This window comes from Eriocheir sinensis, unplaced genomic scaffold (genome assembly GCF_024679095.1).
Source record: "Eriocheir sinensis breed Jianghai 21 unplaced genomic scaffold, ASM2467909v1 Scaffold91, whole genome shotgun sequence".
NCBI lineage: Eukaryota > Metazoa > Arthropoda > Malacostraca > Decapoda > Varunidae > Eriocheir > Eriocheir sinensis.
This window is the reverse complement of record NW_026112286.1, coordinates 195,292-219,212: the sequence shown is the minus strand read 5'-3', so window position 1 is coordinate 219,212 and position 23,921 is coordinate 195,292.

Sequence of the window (23,921 nt, the reverse complement as noted above, 5' to 3'; positions counted from 1 at the left end):
TAAGAAAACTCGAGAAGAGGACGATTACCTACCGGACCTCAATAAAATAATATTTAAACCAACTGAAGAAGATCACACTCGAAAATACAAGAAGAAAAAGAAAAAAGATAGAGACCGAGAAAACGGAGAGAGTGTCAAGGGAGAAAAAAAAAGACGAAAAGAAGTAAATGGATATCAACGAGAGCGATCCCAGTCACAAGAGCGAGAGCAACGAAAGCGACCCAAGTCACAAGAGCGAGAGCAACGAGAGCGACCCAAGTCACAAGAGCGAGAGCAACGAAAGCGACCCAAGTCACAAGAGCGAGAGCAACGAACGCGACCCAAGTCACAAGAGCGAGAGCAACGAAAGCGACCCAAGTCACAAGAGCGAGAGCAACGAAAGCGACCCAAGTCACAAGAGCGAGAGCAACGAGAGCGACCCAAGTCACAAGAGCAAGAGCAACGAGAGCGACCCAAGTCACAAGAGCGAGAGCAACGAAAGCGACCCAAGTCACAAGAGCGAGAGCAACGAGAGCGACCCAAGTCACAAGAGCGAGAGCAACGAGAGCGACCCAAGTCACAAGAGCAAGAGCAACGAAAGCGACCCAAGTCACAAGAGCGAGAGCAACGAGCGACCCAAGTCACAAGAGCGAGAGCAACGAGAGCGACCCAAGTCACAAGAGCGAGAGCAACGAGAGCGACCCAAGTCACAAGAGCGAGAGCAACGAGAGCGACCCAAGTCACAAGAGCGAGAGCAACGAGAGCGACCCAAGTCACAAGAGCGAGAGCAACGAGAGCGACCCAAGTCACAAGAGCGAGAGCAACGAGAGCGACCCAAGTCACAAGAGCGAGAGCAACGATAGCGACCCAAGTCACAAGAGCAAGAGCAACGAGAGCGACCCAAGTCACAAGAGCGAGAGCAACGAGAGCGACCCAAGTCACAAGAGCGAGAGCAACGAGAGCGACCCAAGTCACAAAAGCGAGAGCAACGAGAGCGACCCAAGTCACAAAAGCGAGAGCAACGAGAGCGAAAGCAACGAGAGCGATCATCATCGACACAAGAGCCAAAGCGAAAGACACAAGAGCGAGATCAAGAGCGTCAAAAGTTAGAAGAACAAGCACAACAAGAGCGTCGAAAGTTAGAGAAACAAGCACAACAAGAGAGACAAAAAAGACAAAAGCTAGAGCGACAAAAGTTAGAGGAACAAGAGCAACAAAAGTTAGAGGAACAAGCACAACAAGAGAGACAAAAGAGACAAGAGTTAGAGCGTCAAAAGTTAGAGGAACAAGCACAACAACAGATACAAAACACACAACATTTAAAGCGTCATTAATTAGAGGAACAAGAGCGTCAAAAGTTAGAGGAACAAAAGCGTCAAAAGTTAGAGGAACAAGCACAACAAAAAAAAAAAGTTAGAGGAACTAGAGCAACAAAAGAAACGAGATGAACTAGAGCAACAAAAAAAAAGTTAGATGAACTAGAGCAACAAAAGAAACGAGATGAACTAGAGCAACAAAAGAAACGAGATGAACTAGAGCAACAAAAGAAACGAGATGAACTAGAGCAACAAAAGAAACGAGATGAACTAGAGCAACAAAAGAAACGAGATGAACTAGAGCAACAAAAGAAACGAGATGAACTAGAGCAACAAAAGAGACGAGAGTTAGAGCAACAAAAGAAACAAGATGAACTAGAGCAACAAAAGAAACAAGATGAACTAGAGCAAAAAAAGATACGATATATAGACAAAAAAAAGAAACAAGATGAACTAGAGCAACAAAAGAAACAAGATGAACTAGAGCAACAAAAGAGACGAGATGAACTAGAGCAACAAAAGAGACGAGAGCAGCAAAAGAGACAAGATGAAGAAGAACGCCAAAATGACCAACGAAAAGAGCAAGAACAAGCTGTTAAAAATCTACAGTTAATAAACAGCCAACACAATGATTTTGAAACTATTGAAACACCACCACAACCACATTTCTTCAAAAGATCATCATTACAGCAGAATGAAATATATTCTGTTTGTTTCAACACACCGGGACCGGGTACTCCAATTGGCATCATACCCAGACAGTCATCACCCGTTTACGACGCTTACGATTGTGAATTGAACACACCTATGCCAGTCGAGAATCATACTCCAAAAACTATCTCATTCAGAAATGATGAAGTGATGGAGGAAGAAGACCAACAACTTTTCTCTCATCATTCACTCTCACCCATAGCAGCGTCTGTTGTTCCACCCTCATCGACATATAATACTAAACCTAACATCGACCCATTAGCGGCAGCGCAAGAATTAATATTCGGTTCACCGAACACAGCAGTGGCGCAAAACTTTATTGTAGATTCACCGAACACAAATGACAACAACATCATTCACCAGCAGCCATCGCCTTCCTCTGCAGCATCCAGCAGCGGCGGCGTTGGCGGAAATTGGAGTGGTTGTAGTACGTCTCAACCCATCCAATCCGTGCAGGTTTCTCCTTACAATTCATCAGATGCCTCTTCATCATCTTACACTAGATTTAGTGGTGGTGGATCATCCCCTTCTTACACACAATTGACCAATATGTCAAACCAGGTTTATTATATTCCATTTCAACAACAAATAGGATTTATTCATCAACAATCTGTTTCTTCTCATCCTCCTCCTCTTCAACAAAACTCACCCCGTTCTTATTCAACTTTCAATAATACACAACAGCAGTCTCATTCCAATTTTATAGCAATTTCTCAACAACAACAGTCCCATTCACCTTTTCTACTACTGCTGCTGCTCAACAACAACAATCTCATTCACCTTTCAACACTCAACAACAATCACCTTATACCCAACCATCTCCTCCTTACACACACACCCCACCCATACTGATGCAGCAGCAGATGTCTCCTCCTACCCACAACAACATGAACATGACACACTCCCACCACTTCCCTACTGCCACCACTACTGCTGCTGCGTCATCAACGACGTCCCCACCGGTGATGCTGATTGCTACTGAACCACCCCACCCTCATTCGCACCACCTTACCCTACTGAACCTTACATACAACAGCAGCAGCAGCAGCACAATGAGCAAGTGTCTGAGATTGATATGTTAATAAAAAAATTCTTGTAAACCCAATATCATATATTTTGCATCCATGTACATCAATAACCTATGTCTGCCAAAGACATTTCAATATGTACAAATTATCCATGTATATCAATAACCTAAGTCTGCCAAAGGCATTTCAATATGTACAAATTATAATCAAAAGGACCTTTGTATCTATGTATATCAATAACCTAAGTCTGCCAAAGGCATTTCAATATGTACAAATTATAATCAAAAGGACCAAGTCTATTTTTGACACATATCAAAAGGTCCTTCATTTGTCTTAGGTTTAAGCAATGTACAACTATGTTATTAGATAAGAGAGAGAAAGAGTGAGTTTGATGATGAGCTTCCAGTTTACCTTGCTTAGGTGGACAAGTTTTCTATTAGAAAACATGAGTACAAATATAACCACCGAATTTTTAGGTTTTAGATTTATTAAGATGAAGATACCTAATAAAATGGGCATTTACTACTTTCCACCTTGGATGAAACTCATCAAGAGTGTACAAAGTGAACCCCCATCCCTATTTTATAGAATAATAAAATCATTGATTGAATTTTTTGTATATATACCCAATATTCCTTCCTTTTATATTATCCTTGTATCCCGTTATCACAATTACATCCAAATAAAACTTCATTTATTCCGTTCTTACCTAACACAGGAAGTACCCTATTGGATGGAAATATGTCACAATGGAACACATTCGAAGAAATGATAAAACTTTTATTAATGAAACTAAACATTTGATTTCTAGTGCTGACAGAAAAATATAATTTTAAGGAGGCAGGTAAATTAACAACTGAAAAACAGATCGTCCTCGAATCGATGTTCGATCCTAACACAAAATCGGCTTTCTTGAGTATGTGCATTGAAGGCACCGCTGAGACACGTGGACTCATGATGGCTGAACACATTTCGAGATTGGTGAACTACTCTTCCAATGATATCAACGAACAGAATTTCTGGTCAATGTGTGTTAACGAGGAGGAAGAAGACAGGATTGGTCCACCACCGAAGAAGCGACAACAAGTTGACGTAGTAACGTCGGCCTTAATGGCACCTGTGTGTTACTGTGTGGACGACGAGAACGCCGTCTCGCTGGAGATCTTCTACGCTCTTGCACTCGATCTCTCCAAAATCTTAACAACAAAAGTAAAGTAGATAAACATGTTGCTAAAGCAGTTCAAAATGTTACAGAGAAGTAGTTGATCAAAAACAGGGCTACCTAGACTTCACAGTCTGTATTTTCTGAGATCCATGATGAACTTCATGGGTTTCATCAACAATATGTGCACTGGCGACGGAGAAATGTCTCATCACCTGGTCCAAACCATAACATCTATTGGGTTAAACATGACTCCAAAAACTGTCGTTGTTTTAGTTGGTTTAGGAAACAACTTAAAATCATCTGTTGTCAACATCGCCAAACATACTTGGTGGGATTCCTACACCGACATGGGTGCAGAAGCGCTGGTTGGAAAGGGTGATTGTTCTTCATCTGATGCTAAATTGGCTTATGTGGCTGGCAAGAAACAAATATTCGTCATCGAAGAGGTCGGGTATCAGGGATCGTACAATCATAACAATGCTAAAAAAACAGTCAAAGCTACAGTTGATGGTGCAGGGGTAACTGCTGATGCCAATAGGATGGTAGCCTATCGGTTGTGGTCGCGAGTGTCTCAGCGAGTAATTGGTAATAACCACGACAACACCAATCTTAATAATAACAACAATAACAATAATGATGATGATGACGACGACGACGATGATGATGAGGAATTAACGTTACCACAACCACATCATGAGTTTCCTGATATTATAAGTGGCATGTCTCAAGTAGTCATGTGGTGGAATTTAAATTTAGGTTCCGTCATTTTTAAGATGTCTAAAGAAAAGAGTTTAAACAGTATAATCTCCATGGGAGAAATACCGTATAGTATACATTCTCCTGAACTGTTGGATACATCAAAATGGTTTCAAGACACTGATCCTTTACTTCGCAATTCAAAGATCATAGAAGATCATTTTGCAATGCAAGTAGATGAAGAGCAGTGGCCTAGTTTATCTTCATCGGAAAGAGTAGGACGTTACCTTAACATCATTCGCAAAGATACTTCAAATCAACTAAGACCTTTTGCAGACTGTGTCAAACACTTCAAGCGTTTATTAATCTTATTCGCAGCCAAAGCAGCAGATGATAATGATGTACAATAATGAGGCATTGGATGTCATCACGACTTTAGTCAATGACCGACGCAAGAATGATAGGATACACCAACGCCAATTTTCAAAAGAAGAGGTAATGAAATATTTACAACTTGATACTTTGAAATACAATCAGCTAATCAAATTGAATTCAATTCTCAAGTTGGAGAATCGTTATTATGGTGCGTGTGGTCAAACTAAGAATGAACAAAAGGAAAAAGAAGAAGACTGCTGTTATTGTTGCGACTGCCAAAGCCACGCGACGGCGACCAAAAATTTATCATCCAGTCCAATCCAATACCCGCCACCGCCGCATTATGATGATGATGCATCCAACAGGTACATACAAAGTCTAGTGGAAGCCCGTTACATTGATTTCCTGAATCGCCAAGCTTGTATCCCTCCGATCGCAAGAGCGGCGGCGGCGGCGTCGGCGTCAGCGTCAACATCTGGAAGCGCAAGCGTGTTCGGTGCTCATTCATACGTACCTCCACACCGAAGATGGAATCACCTGTTGGTCGTATTTAACATCGATGTAATTGCCCCCCCCCAAAAAATGTAGATTTCCAGAAATTGAAATACTTCCCTTTGTATTACACACGTTGTTCCGAAAGTTAGAATTGAAATCCGAAGTGGTCAGCAGTCATGTCAAACCGTCAAAGAGACAAGACACAGCGATATTTGGTGCGTTGTAAGTTACAATCTATACAGTCATCACCTCTCAGACAACGCGATGCGTTACGCTAGTGAGGTTCTGGGACTGTCGGTTATACAGCATACAGTTGAATGATCTCCCTATCGAAGATAAAGATATAATGCGTCTGTTACAGACTTGGACTGTATCTTCCAAAATTGTATATTCCACTAGACCGAACAACAACAATGAAGAAGAAGAACGTCTGGCTTCGAGAGACAGAGACACAATATGTTCTTTGGGAGTGTGGGCCTTACGCAACGCTGTGCGTGTCCGTCCCAACGTAATGGACGATTCGTTTCTACCCTCCTTTCCAGTTCCGTTGAATCTAATATTGAAACAAGATGAGAGATATAGTAGTGATAGTTTTAAAGACCTAAAATATTACAAATCATTCAAAGATAGTTTTGTCAACACTATCGAAAAATATGCCGAAGAAATGAGCGCTGTTAAAAGTAAATTGAAAGGTTCATTGAAATCAGAACCGCTAGTAGCTTCCGATAGTCAACCCGTTTCCGTGGCCACAAAGGATATAACTGCAACCCTTGACACTGTCAATCCACTAGGTGGTGATCCCACAGATTTAATACTTCTCAGTAAATCTTACCTAAGTGATTTAAATAAACAATCGTATACAAATTTGTCGTATTTTCAGTTGACGTCATACGACAAAATTTAAAGACGTCCGTCAGTTACATCGTCTGAAACTGTGAACGGTTCATGTTAAAATCACGCGCTGAACATCTGAGAAATATAACCAATCATGGATTTTATGAATATGAATACTGTAACTATGTTGGTACTCGCATTGCTAGTAATTGTTGTTGCGGTCATGTTGGTGTCCGGCATGGCAACGAGGCAGACATACATCAAGAAAGCACACATTGATACTTCACCCATCGGGGTTCCCGTGTCCGTCTCCTTCAATGCTAAGGCACCAGTTGTCGTCAAGGATGTATTTGCTTCTCCATTGGGTGAAATCGCCATCCTGTCAACAGATGCTGAAGTCGAAGCTAATAAATCAGATGTTGTATTCCAATTTGTGCCTGTGACACCCGTATATGCTGACACTCTACCTCAAGAATTGTGCATGGTCAAGATTTACAACAGAACCAAACACGATCTTCACTTTTCAGGTGGATACACTGACTTGAACGTCAGCACTGTTGGAATAAATTCAGTTATATCTCCAGCCAATAGTTTGGACAATAACTCATCATTGTCTTCCACTGTCGTCGTCGCTGGAGAGTCAAAAGTAACTTACTTTGCTAGAATTAAGAACGAAACTTTGATCAGCAAACATATTATCGTAATGAACCATTTGTACGTCACTCGTCACATTCATTAACTGTAAAAAGAAAATAAAGAAATATGGATTTAATCTTTCATCTATTTTATTGGTGTGCCTTCAGGATGAGAAAGTAAAGTAGTCACATTTTTTTTTAAGTTATTCTTTTTTAAAATTTTATTGTCAACATACCTAATATAAATTTCTCTGTGTAGATCCGAACCCCACTCTAAAGATACCTAATGTACATTCCCCTATGTAGATCTGGACCTACCTAATGTACATTACCCTATGTAGATCCGGACCCCACCCCATTCTGAAGTTAATGATCAGGTTGATACCATAGATTTATATCATTGGAAGAGTAGTTCACCAATCTCGAAATGTGTTCAGCCATCATGAGTCCACGTGTCTCAGCGGTGCCTTCAATGCACATACTCAAGAAAGCCGATTTTGTGTTAGGATCGAACATCGATTCGAGGACGATCTGTTTTTCAGTTTGAATCTTACACCTGACATACATGTCTGATTTAAGATTGATATTTTCTAATCTGCCACCCAACAGAAAATTACCGTCGATAAGAAAAAATCTGTTGTTATCGACGCTTATACACGATGTTTTGGAATTCACCATTTTAAAAACACTTAACAGATTATTGGAAGAACGATGGTTGTTAAGCTGCCTGTGGAAGCGTGCACTCATGAACTTGGACAGACAGGCAACGCCGGTGTTGGTACATGACAATCGTAGATGATGGGCTCGCATGAGGAACCATTTCATAGAGACGACCGGGTTAGCCAGGTACGGCACGACATTGGAGACATTCTTGCTCTCTTTCTTTTTCGGTGAACACATGCAAGTAGGAATAAGGCGATTTCTTTTTGTCTACTTGTTGTTGTTTTTCCATCTTAGAAGCAAACACAATCGATGTCCAATCGGTCAACAGAATATTATACGGAAGATTATCTTTCAGTACATTCAAACAATACTTGAGAGTGACAAGATAAGATTGGTTTTTACATTCTGTGAATTCGTCGTCATAGATAACGTAACCTCTTCCCAGACCCATGTGGTATCTCAGAGAATATTCATGGGCTTTTGTTCGAAAAGCCGCTGGTGACGGTCCCGACGTCGTCACCGTTCCTTCAACAGATGAGGAGGAAGAGGAGGAGGTCCGTTGCACATGTTGCATGTTCATGAGGATATGACGGGCATTGTAATTGTCGTTGACGTGATATTAAGCGGAGGTGAGAGTGCCGTATACGGAATGGAGAATGGTAGTACAGTGGTTGTGATCATTGAGAGATGCTTCTCTAGCGTTCTTCATAGTGTTCTCGCTACCTTTATTGTTGGATACAACGTGAATAGAATCACCACTAGTTTTCATGACTAAATCATTATCATATAATCTTATTGATCTTTCACAACCTTCATCGGAAACCACACTGTCGAAAACACCATACTTTAATGCATGTATCAGTTCATCATAACACGTGTTGATTGAATCCAATTCTAACACTTCTTCTCGGCCGGTATAGTCTGTGTCCACAGTCACACACCCATCATCCGTTTGGTAATCGCTGAGGTCCATGCTTGTACCGGGTGTGAAGCTAAACGTTGCTCCGTTGGTGAACTTACTTGTCGTGAAAGACCCAGTCTCATCATATTCACTGGTCAGAAACTCTCGACTCAGAATTGCCTTGTCGATCAGCTCAGGGTTGACAACGCTCAACACGTTAAGATTTTCTAAGCCGCCGCCGCCGCCACCACCTTGTTGATGGTGGTGTTTGGCAATGTCAATGTGCAGGTTCCAGAGATGAATGAATTTCAGAGACACTCTGAAATCATTTTCTCAGAAACAAATTTAGTCTTCCGAAGCTTCAGATTCTGTTCACACTCCAATTAAGAATTGGATGCATCATAACTCAAAAACACACATTCGCCTTAAGGGATCAAAGTGAATGTGTGTTTTAGTCTTCCGGAGCTTCAGATTCTGTTAACACTCCAATTAAGAATTGGATGCATCATAACTGAGAAACACACATTCGCCTTAAGTGATCGAAGTGAATGTGTTTTAGTCTTCCGGAGCTTCAGATTCTGTTAACACTCCAATTAAGAATTGGATGCATCATAACTGAAAAACACACATTCGCCTTAAGGGATCGAAGTGAATGTGTGTTTTAGTCTTCCGGAGCTTCAGATTCTGTTAACACTCCAATTGGAAGATTTGATTTGACAAATTTAATACACCCATGGGAAGCCGAACGCAGAGAAAGACAATAAGAAAAGTCAAAGACACATTCATCTCGATAGAGTTTATTCTCAGTTACGTTATTACATCTGGATCTGTATCAAATTATCATCAACTACATCAACTACAAAGTCATTATATAGTTTGTATTATGTAACAGTGTAATGTAGTCTAACCTTGATTGAGTTGCATGTATGTCTTTGTCTTGCGAAGCTTCCGATTCTGAAATCAGTTATCGTCAAATATCTCGAGGTCTCCGTCCGATTCTGATCTAGCGAAGTTTGCTACCGCATTTCGCTACTTGTCAATTCACCGTTGCCAGCAACGAGTAAAGTCAGCCGAGACCCTGTGAGCCACTGCAGCTCGCTAGCAGCTCACCCCCCACCGTGTTGAACCCCACCGCCCAACACCCGAGCCGAGAAACTCTCGGCTAACTGGCCGGGAGTGACCCGATGAGGTGTTCCCCCCCCTAAAATGTCCACTTACGGCTCAAACCGGGCGACCGGACCGCCCGATTCTGCACCTGTTAGGGATGAAATGCGTGACGCGAGCGCGCCGATATCGTGAGTTACCACTGAAAGTCAGAATGCGACGCTTCCTCCGCCCGATTTGGAGCGTAGGGATAACTGAACTATTTTAACGGATGGGTTTCGGTCACGACGGTCGACGATTTGGACCATTCGGGAGGCAGAATCTGTCTCGCTCGTCACCCTATATGTTCACAGGTGTGCTCAAGGCACTTCGCTACACGCTAGATGCGCTACTAAGGTGACTTAGGACCGTCACTGGTAACGCTGGGGAGGTCGTCGTCAAAAACCCCGCATAGCCCTTACACCCCCGCTTACCCTCCAACCCCCGCATCTCTTAATTTTAAGAATCGGGCATTTTCAAACACATGTTCACCTCACACAAGGTTAGGCGACATTCAGTACGAACTAGATTCAGAATCGGAAGCTTCGAAAGACAAAGACACACATTCACCTCACACAAGGTTAGACGACATTCAGTACGAACTAGATTCAGAATCGGAAGCTTCGGAAGACAAAGACACACATTCACCTCACACAAGGTTAGACGACATTCAGTACGAACTAGATTCAGAATCGGAAGCTTCGAAAGACAAAGACACGCATTCACCTCACACAAGGTTAGACGACATTCAGTACGAACTAGATTCAGAATCGGAAGCTTCGAAAGACAAAGACACGCATTCACCTCACACAAGGTTAGACGACATTCAGTACGAACTAGATTCAGAATCGGAAGCTTCGGAAGACAAAGACACACATTCACCTCACACAAGGTTAGACGACATTCAGTACGAACTAGATTCAGAATTGGAAGCTTCGGAAGACAAAGACACACATTCACCTCACATAAGGTTAGACGACATTCAGTACGAACTAGATTCAGAATTGGAAGCTTCGGAAGACAAAGACACACATTCAACTCACACAAGGTTAGACGACATTCAGTACGAACGAACTAAATTCAGAATCGGAAGCTTTAGAAGATAAAGACACACATTCAACTCACACAAGGTTAGATGACATTCAGTACGAACTAGATTCAGAATCGGAAGCTTCAGAAGACAAAGACACACATTCACCTCACACAAGGTTAGACGACATTCAGTACGAACTAGATTCAGAATCGGAAGCTTCGGAAGACAAAGACACACATTCACCTATTAGCATCATCATCGTCGTCATTCTCCTCCTCCTCCTCCTCTTCGGAAGTTGAAGAGTCATCATGCCGGCGTCGCCGCCGCTGGTGTTCTTCGTCTCCGAATCCTCCTACCTATTTTTTCTTGGTGTAATTCCACCATCGATTTTTTAACGAGTCAGCTGCCTGCGGGGGCAGATTAGCCACCCCACCAGTGGGAGAGAGACAATGCATCATGAAGTAATAAGCGCTCTGGAACATACCCGTTGTGAAAAACGACATTTTTTCAAGTGATAAAATAGAATGGAGATAGCGAGTCAACATTAGCAGGTTGTCGTGACTTATTGGTAACTTAGAGACATCAACGGAATTGGGAAGATAGACGATATCATCTGCTTGTTCGTCTCGGATGGGCATGTTCATCGTTCTGTGTTCAACGATAGATTTTAAGGCTTTGATTAATTCTCGACGCTGAGATTCAATGGTTTGATTTTTGTTATGTCCTTCTCCTTTCTTATTGCTCTTCTTCTCAAAGGCTATGGAATTTTCAAGGATGTTAATATTGACGTCTATGAGTAAGTTTCGAATACTAGGTAATCGACCATCACCTCTGTACTTGTCGTGGACGAACCGCATCACTCTACTCAACACGTGAATGGCATCGGCACTGGTGTATTTATCTCCGCCTCTATCGTCCAACAAGTCTAAGATTCTCGGACAGAAAAGAGTGGTGATGTGTTCCTTCAACTGATCTAACTCATGGAGGTAACACCCCTGTGATTGATAGGAGAGACAACACCAATTCGCGCGTTATTTGTTTAACACCCCTGTAATTTAGCATGTGTAGATAAGAGGGAGGAGACGTCACCAATTCGCGTGTTGCTTCCTGTGTCTTTAACTTCCTGTAATTTAGCATGTGTCGATGTAACGCCCTTGTAATTTAGCATGTGTCAATAAGAGGGAGGAGAAGGAGACTACTACGTCACCAATTCGCGTTACTTCCTGTGTGTCTTTAACACCCTAACACCCTTGTAATTTAGCATTGTAATTTAGCATGTGTCAATAAGAGGGAGGAGAAGGAGACTACTACGTCACCAATTCGCGCGTTACTTCCTGTGTGTCTTTAACACCTATAACACCCTTGTAATTTAGCATGTGTCAATAAGAGGGAGAAGAAGGAGACTACGTCACCAATTCGCGCGTTACTTCCTGTGTGTCTTTAACACCCCTGTAATTTAGCATGTGTCAATAAGAGGGAGGAGAAGGAGACTACGTCACCAATTCGCGCGTTGTTTCCTGTATGTCTTTACTACCCTTGTGATTTAGCATGTGTTAATAAGAGATACTGATTGATAGGAGGAGACTAACGTCACCAATTCGCGTTGTGATTTAGCATGTGTTAATAAGAGATACTGATTGATAGGAGGAGACTAACGTCACCAATTCGCGCGTTGCTTCCTGTATATCTTTACCACCCACAAATTCGCGTGTTGCTTCCTGTGTCTTTAACACCCTTGTAATTTAGCATGTCTCAATAAGAGGGAGGAGAAGGAGACTACGTCACCAATTCGCGCGTTACTTCCTGTGTGTCTTTAACACCCCTGTTATTTAGCATGTGTCAATAAGAGGGAGGAGGAGGAGACTACGTCACCAATTCGCGCGTTACTTCCTGTGTGTCTTTAACACCCCTGTAATTTAGCATGTGTCAATAAGAGGGAGGAGAAGGAGACTACGTCATGTGGTGCCCCGAGGGCTGCGACACCACTCGTGTCATCATCATCTTCACCGGCAATATTTTCCGATGACAACAGCGGTATCGACCGCTAAAACACAACACGGACTCCAAGACATGATTGTCCCCACACGCACTGTTCATTTACCAACCTATACACAATTGTAATTGCCCATTAACGCACCCGCTTATCTCTCTAAGCCAAACACAATCAACCGCGGCCAAAACACGATCAACCGCGGAACAAAATGTTATGAAAACAAAGCTGCGTCACCGCGTGAATTAAGCATGTCGGTTAGGTAGATTATTGTATGAGCTCGGTGTGAGTTTGATGTATGACTCACACGCCTGACGTATTACCCTCGCGATGTCTGCCTATATAAGAAGCATTTCTCCAGGCTTGACCTCAGATCAACCAGCACTCTGTTCGTTGCTGGACACTCAGTTGTCCTTCCCTAGACAACATGGGTAGAACATTCATCGTTGCTACTGTGAGTATGGAGTAATGTGGTACCATAGAGGAAAGCGTATCTAACATATCTATTGTGTTCTATTATCTTAGTTTTACTTAGGATTATATTTCTATGATACTTTATTGTGTGAGTTTTTACTCAATATTATACCAGTGTTAACGTCAGTAACCAATAGTGAAAGAAAACCTGAAGACTCATTGAGTCTAGTAAGCCAGTCGCTGGTTTAAACAATATTTTTACCCTCTGTAATATTAAGTAGTATTAAGGTAGAATAAAATACATATAAGAAAGGCGACACCGTTTCATCACCCCATTTACGAACTCCTTTAAATACTCCTAAAGTACTAGAATTTTAAGTCAAGTGTCACTAATACAAACAGTGTGTCGTCGCCCCTGTGTGACCCGGGATTGCGGGTTACAACATTGGTGTCAGGTGTGGGGTGGTGAAACATGTGGTGAAACATGTGGTGAAACATGTGGTGAAACTTGTGGTGAAACTTGCGATTTATATTGGTATTGTACTGGTGTATGTCCACATCCGAAAGCGAGGGAGAAGACAGTTATTCTTGGAATTACGGGAATAAGACTTTAGAGTTAAAAATGCCAGACGAAGGCAAGAACCCTCCCCCCAAAAAAGAAGATGGAAAATCGATCACCCTTGCCCATGATGATCTTGTCACGCTACTTAGCCGTCATACCTTGAATGATTTTAGTAGAGTGCAGGGACTCTTATATTTTTGTGGTGGAGAAGAAAAAAGTAGCAAAGCACCAAACCTCCCATGCCATAAGCTAGCAAAGAAATGGATAGAGGATATTGAAAGCCGGACACAGGCAAATTGGGACACTCGGAAAGATTGAGTTAGCCAAACAATATGCCCTGGGAGCAGCGCGCGATCATCTCCTCGGTTGTATCACTAGATGTGGACAGGATTGGGAAAAGTAAAGGAAGACTTCCTACGTGTGTTTCCACAGTAAGGACCTTTTCGGTCCTCCAGAAAGAATTGGGAGAGGCAAAACGGCGGACAGGAGAAAACATCCGCACCTTCCTCATCCGCCTGGAGACATTGAGAGACGAGTTGATCGCTCTCAAGCCTGACAATGCCAGTTTGCTAACTGAGATAACCGCTTTACGGCTCAGAGAGGCTTTCCCTCCGGCCCTCTTACTCATCCTAACGGAGGAAGAAAAGGGGGACCCACAGAAGGTATTAAAGAAAGGGTATGAATATATTAAAGCTTATCCAGAGTCGAAGCTATCCGATGCCGATATCGCCAAAGAAATAAAAGTGCTGAACGTCTGTTCCACCCAGGCATCCGGACCCAAACATGTCTCACAAGCCCGTCCTCCACGCCCTCCAGGCCAGTCACGTTACCCGATACCCCAAAGGGGAGGACGGCACGCCGCGCCACCTACACGCCCATATGGGAACGCGCCCACGCCACCCACATGTTATGCTTGTGGGTAGGACACATGGCTCGCGATTGCACATATGGAAGGCAGTATAGGGGTGCCTACCACCCACCAACGGGCTCTCGGTACCCTCAGTACCAGCCCACTCGAAACAGGCGTCAGCCTGTCTCGCCTTGCACTGCCTGGCGCCCGGAGTACACGGCCGGTCCCTCACCCCGTAGCTCCTGGCTCAACCCTGACCACGAGAAGAACAAAAACACGACCCCAGAGTAGCTGCGGCAGTTCACGTCGCTACCTACGCCCTCTCGTTGAGATTGTGCGTAGGCACTAATGCACCAAAGGAGATGGTTTACGCAATGCTAGACACAGGAGCAGGAGCGTCCCTAATAGAAGAAGATTTATTTAGGAAGGTAGGCGGGAAGATGATAGTTACAGAACCTCTCTCCATACAAGGGGTAGATCGGACTCCAATCCCTAATAAAGGAATAGCCGAAGTAGTAGTAGACTTTGGGCACGGAGAAATTATAGAAAAATTTGTAGTAATATCACAAGGTATAGTGTTACCAACAGCAGTTTTGTTGGGCCTAGAATTTATGTGGAGACAAATGTGGTAGCTGCACCGCTGGACACACCTGGGCAGTTTAGTGTAATGGTGGGCGCCTACCCAGTGGAAGTACATTCCTGGCTGCGGACGATATGAGCCCGTACCCAGAAGATCATAAACCTACTTTAGACGAGATGGAGGAAGTACCAGTGAAAGCATACGCTATTAACGTGGCGTCCTTGCTCCCAGGCACGGCAGGGTATGTCACTCTGGAGGCAGAGATTGGCAGAGCCCAGCAAGCCTTATTTCTCCCAAGGTCCAATGATATCCCTTCTTCATTTTTATTTCCCGGGTTAGTAACCTTAACTCCTAACGTCAAACAAACCAAAGGTAAATTCATCATTCCCTATGCTAACCCAACTGAAGAAACTATCGAGATGCCAACAGGTGAAGTGATGGGACACATTTATTCTTGTCACTCAGAATACTATCAATCATCGACTAATGAATGTGTAGCGGCTGTCACAAAAACAGCTACAAAGCCGCCTGTCACCCAGTCAAGTAAGCAGATGGTACTCGATAAGCTGATAGACGAGCTATTTTTACCCTCACAACGGGAAAATTGCTGTCTGAAGGGCTTAACCCGCAAGTATCCTGATGTGTTTGCTCTAAAAACGAGCCACTCACTATTACCCCTATTATGTTCACACTTTAAGGCTAAAAATGACAAGCCTATATATAAAAAGCCATACCCAATACCAGTAAAATATCATAAAGAAATAGAGATTCAGCTCAAGGACCTTGAGGCCCAGGGTATTATACGCCCTAGTGCGTCACCCTACAGCGCACCTCTAGTCCCTGTTGCTAAAAAGGATGGTGGAGTCAGACTTTGTCTCGACTTCCGCGCTCTGAACGATGAATTGATTGATGACAAACATCCACTCCCTAACATTAACCTCATTTTGCAACAGTTAGGGGAAAGTAAAGTATTCACCTCCCTTGATTTGCGCCAAGGCTACCACCAAGTCCCATTGGCAGAGGAATCTAAACACTTGACAGCCTTCACGACACCTTATGGCCTCTATGAACTCACTACAGTCCCCTTTGGATTAAAAACAGCACCTGCAGCCTATCAACGGATCATGAATCAAGTTCTCATAGGTCTGACAGGAAGAATTGTACATGTATACCTTGATGATTTGATAGTACAAGGGAAAGACATGGACCATCACCTAAAGAACCTCCATGCCGTCTTGGACAGACTGCAGAAGGCTCACCTGTCCTTAAGACTAGATAAGTGTTCCTTTTTCAAAGAGCAAGTAGATTATCTGGGTCACATTGTTAGTGCTTCTGGCTTGAAGCCTCAGCCCTCAAAGGTACAGGCGGTGCAACAACTCACTCCTCCGAAAACAGTCAAAGAACTTCAAGGTTTCCTGGGATTGGTTAACTTTTATAGGAAATTCATTAAAGACTTTGCCAAGATAGCATCCCCACTTAATAATTTACTCAAAGGGAGGAAAGTAACCAAGAATGATAAGACACATCTGGAGTGGAATGAAGAGGCATTGCATGCATTTAGCACACTTAGTCTAAAGAACAGTCTAACGACTGACATTGTTTTAGCCTTTCCGGATTTCCGGAAGCCCTTCAATCTCACCACAGATGCGTCAGATAAGGCAATAGGTGGTGTGTTGCAACAAAAGGATGAAAATGGTAGTTTACGTCCCATAGCATATTTTAGTAGAACCCTGAATGGAGCAGAACGTAACTACTCAGCGGTAGAGAGAGAAGCTTTAGCAGTCATCTATGGCCTCAGTATGTAACCGACCCCTTATCTTGGGTTATAGGATACACATCCTGTCGGACCATAGACCACTGACTTGGCTGTTAAAAAGCACAGTACCTAGCAGCAGGATTGCACGCTGGCAGACACTTCTAGGAGAATTTGACTTTAGTATTGATTATCTCCCAGGCTCCAGCAACATGGTAGCAGATTTTTTGTCAAGGATTAGGAATCAGGAGAGTGACGTGATAGAAGGCGAATTGGATGCTCGAATTATGTCTGTCACCCTTACGGGTGGACAGGACATGTCTGTCGCCTCTCCGGAGGGACATGACAAACAGGATAAGTTTCTCCATTGGAGTCTTGCTGGACTCATGGAGCACCAGGATCGCGATCCTGAACTGAGAGAATTGAAGCATGCTTTTGAACAAACCACCGGTGGTAACGTACATGAGAGAGATGAGAGAAAGGTTGCAGAGAGGAGCAATGTAACGTTAAATGCAGCTAAGAGGCACTTCAAAAAACTGCCTCTTAGTGAAGTGTGTGTAGAGAACGGCATTCTCTACCGCGATGTTTGCGATGAATACAACAAGCAGAAAAGACTGGTTATCGTTCCACCAAGCTACATTCCTAACGCGTTAGCTTTGGCGCATTCCATGCTACCTGCAGGGCATGGAGGCACTAAGGTTACGTTGGCACGCTGTCGCAAGTTTGCGTACTGGCCGGGAATGAAGGCGGACGTGGAGCAATATGTCAGATCTTGTCCTGTCTGTTGTCGGTTTAAGAAGGGGATCCCCGCCAGCTCCACTTATGAGGTATCCAGAGGTTGGCCAACCGTTTGACAGAGTCCATATGGATATTGTCGGACCTTTGTCTGTTTCAGACGAAGGCTATAGGTATGTACTGACAGTGATAGACGTCCTGTCACGCTTCTTGGTAGCAACCCCGTCGTACGAAGGCAGCCAAGGAAGTGGCAGCTGCGTTCTACAAGAACGTAGTCTGTGTACACAGCATCCCGCCGATTCTAGTCACGGATCAAGGAAAGGAGTTCGTCAACACTCTCTTACGAGAGTTGACTCAGTTGTTACAGATTGATCATCTAAGGACAACTCCTTATCACCCGTCTGCAAACGGTGTGATAGAAAGGCCTAATGGCACCTTAATAAATATCTTGAGAACTTTGTGCGAGGACAATCGCGGTATCTGGGACCAAATGCTTCCGGTTGCAACACACGCCTACAACACTGCCTACCATCGTGTTCTGAAAGATTCACCATTTTTTTTTGCTTTTCTCTCGGGACCCAAATGTTCCTTTTGAAGTGCTTGAGAATAAACTCCAACCTTGTTATGATGTTGACAGCTATAAAGCATTTACTTCTAGTGTCGCGCAGCGGACCTATAAACTATGTCAGACCAATATAGATATAGGATGGCAGGAGTCAGAAAGAATGTTTAGGAAATCCAAACCCAAACAGGTGGTAGTAGGAGATCGGGTCTACTTAAGGCATGTATGTACAAAGGGCGAACCAAAGAAGCTCCAGCCCTTGTTCAATGGACCTTTTAGGGTGCTAGAAAAAATAAGCCCTGTAGTCTTACGACTGCGTCATGTTAGAGGTGGTAAGATCAAGACAGTTCACACAAATAATGTTCAGGTCGTTCACGAGGACTCTCTTGGCTTCCATGACTCTCCTAATGTCAGGCGTGCATACCCTCTCCCTGATCACGTAGTAGAAGTGGACCCACTCCCATGACTTATTCCCCGAGGAGCCGCTGCCATTGTCCTTTCCAGCTCCTTCCGAGCTCTCCTCACCGGCTCCTGTCTCCTCAGATGCTTCAGAGGTCCCCTCATTGGTTCCCTCAGCTCCTTCAGAGCCCTGTGTCAGTCGCTCATTACGCTCCAATACGGTACCCCCTTCTCTCCCCAATGTGATGGACCGCCCTCTTGAGTATCGCCAACGACCAACGAACTGATGCCCCCTATAATTACAGATCCTGGAGTTGCCCTCTCCTTGTCTTCCCTTGATCCCTCCTGGAGCAACCCATTCGTCCCGGCCTCGTCTTCTCCCCAGTCTTTAAGATGCTGTTGACAGGACGGTACTATGTTGTCCCTGTCGTCATCAAGACGGACGACATCCAACGTCCTCTCATCAACGTGGCAAATCTAACAGCGGAAGTTTCATGGTCGATTGAACATATGAATCAATCGTTCCCTGCTGTTGGTCTACTCAGGCGCACTCTAGACTCTTTTCACATTGAGTTTGAGAAGTTATTCAAAGATCTTAACAGCTTTCTGTCGGCTATGAGTGGTAGAGATGGAAGCCTGTTTCGGACTCGCCAGAAGCGAGGGGCCGTGGATTTCCTTGGCTCGGTAGCAAACCTCCTTTTCGGTACGGCCACTCAGGCCCAAATAGATGTGATACACGGAAGCTCTCCCAGCTCTACACTCTGTCCACAGAAGAGAGACGTCAACTTAACCTCCATCAGGAAGTCCTCAACGCCACAGTTCGGGACCTCCGTCATGTTCATTCTGCCATCTCCTGTCTAGAGTCCGCCTCGGCTTTGGCCTCAGCTATTATCCGTCAGTTCTCACTAAAACCTTGCAAATTGAAGGGAAATGCGTATTTTGGAGACTATCCTTCTCATTCAGTTGGCACTTAGTGACCTGAATCATGATACTCTGAATCTCAAGCTTGGCCTTCAGCAGCTGTCCCAAACGCAGGTTTCCTCTCCTCCTTCCGAATGATGTACTATTTCGTGTGCTCAGCAATGCGTCACCCATTACCCAGGCTTACTTTTCCCTGCAGCACATGAATATTTAGCATTGTATAGAGATGTCTCTAGGTTATTTCTAAAGGTACGCTTTCCTCAGGAACCCTTCACTTCTACTTACAAATCCCCATGAAAGGGGATCCTCTGACGTGTTCGATGTGTTTAAAATGGACGCGTTGCCTTTTCATCTTGATGGCACGCCATATTTTCTGCACACCGACACGCTTTCCACTTACCTTGCGGTTTCTGAAGACCGCACTCACTATATGCTCTTAGACTCCTTGGACCGCTGTACTAAACACCACCTGCTCTATGTATGTCCCCTGTCGCCCCTGTCTACTCGACTTCTGTCCAACGCTGCGAGATCGCTCTTCTCGATCGCCCAGACGCCCTCTCGCTGTGTTCTAAGTCTCTCCTCAGAGTCTTCCCCGGTCTTCATCCGTCTCCTGCGGGCTGGGTCTTCGCTACCGATACTCCCCAGGTGGTCACCATGGTCTGCCCGGACAGCCCGGTCTCCAAATACAGGCAGACCATCAACGGACGGGTCTCCTCAGCCTCGGTATGGGCTGTAGTGCCCACTCCGACGCCTTCAGCCTCCCTGCCTCTGCTACTATGGACGGTGACGCCCCGCTGACGGTTCATCGCGCCCCCGTCCACATCGGCCGTGACGGGGTCTCATCGCTCCTGGCCAAGACTCCTTGGCCCCTTCCCTCCCCGCCGCCGTCGCCCGGGTCGTCTCTGGCCCCCTGCTGGACCTCCCTCCTGCACTTCACGCGCTCCAGGAATCCGTCTCCGGTCCCCGCCTTCGACCCCTTCCTCCCTTGGTGGGGGTGGCTGCTCCTCCTCGGCGTCGTCTTCGTCGCCGGTGGGGTGGCCTTCTTCTGTCTCTTCAGGTCCCGTCTCTCGCAGGCCTCCTCCCCCACGATCCCGCCATCCCCGTCTTGGCCCTCCATTGTCGTCCGCCGGGCGGACCGCTTCGTGCCACGAGGACGTGGCGTGGTTTTAACGGGGGGGGTATGTGGTGCCCCGAGGGCTGCGACACCACTCGTGTCATCATCATCTTCACCGGCAATATTTTCCGATGACAACAGCGGTATCGACCGCTAAAACACAACACGGACTCCAAGACATGATTGTCCCCACACGCACTGTTCATTTACCAACCTATACACAATTGTAATTGCCCATTAACGCACACGCTTATCTCTAAGCCAAACACAATCAACCGCGGCCAAAACACGATCAACCGCGGAACAAAATGTTATGAAAACAAAGCTGCGTCACCGCGTGAATTAAGCATGTCGGTTAGGTAGATTATTGTATGAGCTCGGTGTGAGTTTGATGTATGACTCACACGCCTGACGTATTACCTCGCGATGTCTGCCTATCTAAGAAGCATTTCTCCAGGCTTGACCTCAGATCAACCAGCACTCTGTTCGTTGCTGGACACTCAGTTGTCCTTCCCTAGACAACATGGGTAGAACATTCATCGTTGCTACTGTGAGTATGGAGTAATGTGGTACCATAGAGGAAAGCGTATCTAACATATCTATTGTGTTCTATTATCTTAGTTTTACTTAGGATTATATTTCTATGATACTTTATTGTGTGAGTTTTTACTCAATATTATACCAGTGTTAACGTCAGTAACCAATAGTGAAAGAAAACCTGAAGACTCATTGAGTCTAGTAAGCCAGTCGCTGGTTTAAACAATATTTTTACCCTCTGTAATATTAAGTAGTATTAAGGTAGAATAAAATACATATAAGAAAGGCGACACCGTTTCATCACCCCATTTACGAACTCCTTTATATACTCCTAAAGTACTAGAATTTTAAGTCAAGTGTCACTAATACAAACAGTGTGTCGTCGCCCCTGTGTGACCCGGGATTGCGGGTTACAACAGTCACCAATTCGCGCGTTACTTCCTGTGTGTCTTTAACACCCCTGTTATTTAGCATGTGTCAATAAGAGGGAGGAGGAGGAGACTACGTCACCAATTCGCGCGTTGCTTCATGTGTGTCTTTAAAAATCGCGCGTTGCTTCCTCACCAATTCGCGTGTTACTTCCTGTGTGTCTTTAACACCCCTGTAATTTAGCATGTGTCAATAAGAGGGAGGAGAAGGAGACTACGTCACCAATTCGCGCGTTGTTTCCTGTGTGTCTTTACCACCCTTGTGATTTAGCATGTTTTAATAAAAGGAGAGAAGAAGACTACGTCACCAATTCGCGCGTTGGTGCGTTGCTTCCTGTTACCACCTTTGTAATTTAGCACGTGTCAATAAGAGGGAGGAGAAGGAGACTACGTCACCAATTCGCGCGTTACTTCCTGTGTGTCTTTAACACCCCTGTAATTTAGCATGTGTCAATAAGAGGGAGGAGAAGGAGACTCGTCACCAATTCGCGCAACGTCAGTGAAGAGAGATGGACGGCACAAGCGAGTAGAATTGGTGCCCGTTAAGACTGAAAATATACATTCACATCATGAAAACAAACACTACATTCTAACTAAGCAATTTTTTTCTCTTATAGTTGAGAATGTACGAGAGCGGGACGCTGAATGCTGGGTTCAGAGCGGAAGGGTGAATGTGTGTTTTAGACTCGCCACTAGCCCGATTCTGAGGCGAGCGGGACGCTGAATGCTGGGTTGAGAGCGGAAGGGTGAATGTGTGTTTTAGACTCGCCAGTAGCCCTATTCTGAGGCGAGCGGGACGCTGAATACTGGGTTGAGAGCGGAAGGGTGAATGTGTGTTTTAGACTCGCCAGTAGCCCGATTCTGAAGCGAGCGGGACGTTGAATGCTCAGTTAAGAGCGGAATGGAGAATATGTGTTTTAGACTCGCCAGTAGCCCGATTCTGAGGCGAGCGGGACGCTGAATGCTCAGTTAAGAGCGGAAGGGTGAATGTGTGTTTTAGACTCTCCAGTAGCCCGATTCTGAGGCGAGCGGGACGTTGAATGCTCAGTTAAGAGCGGAAGGGTGAATGTGTGTTTTAGACTCGCCAGTAGCCCGATTCTGAGGCGAGCGGGACGCTGAATGCTGGGTTGAGAGCGGAATGGAGAATATGTGTTTTAGACTCGCCAGTAGCCCGATTCTGAGGCGAGCGGGACGCTGAATGCTCATTTAAGAGCGGAAGGGTGAATGTGTGTTTTAGACTCGCCAGTAGCCCGATTCTGAAGCGAGCGGGACGCTGAATGCTCAGTTAAGAGCGGAATGGAGAATATGTGTTTTAGACTCGCCAGTAGCCCGATTCTGAGGCGAGCGGGACGCTGAATGCTGGGTTGAGAGCGGAAGGGTGAATGTGTGTTTTAGACTCTCCAGTAGCCCGATTCTGAGGCGAGCGGGACGCTGAATGCTGGGTTGAGAGCGGAATGGAGAATATGTGTTTTAGACTCGCCAGTAGCCCGATTCTGAGGCGAGCGGGACGCTGAATGCTGGGTTGAGAGCGAAAGAGTGAATGTGTGTCTTAGACTCTCCAGTAGCCCGATTCTGAGGCGAGCGGGACGCTGAATGCTGGGTTGAGAGCGAAAGAGTGAATGTGTGTTTTAGACTCTCCAGTAGCCCGATTCTGAGGCGAGCGGGACGCTGAATGCTGGGTTGAGAGCGAAAGAGTGAATGTGTGTTTTAGACTGGCCAGTAGCCCGATTCTGAGGCGAGCGGGACGCTCGCCTCAATAATGTGACTACGTCACAATATTATTACGTCACTACTATATGTGTAATTAACACCCTCGTGTTTCTTGCAGGTGATTATCACCCTCGTGTTATTATTAGACTACGTCACAGTGTTATTATGTCACTACTATATGTGCAATTAACACCCTCGTGTTTTTTGCAGGTGATTATCACCCTCGTGTTATTACTAGACTATGTCACAGTATTGTTACATCACTACTATTTTTGCAGATAATTTAGAGACTACGTCACAGTATACTTCATTACTATATGTGCAATTAACACCCTCGTGATTTTGCAGGTGATTATCACCCTCATGATATTACTAGACTACGTCACAGTATT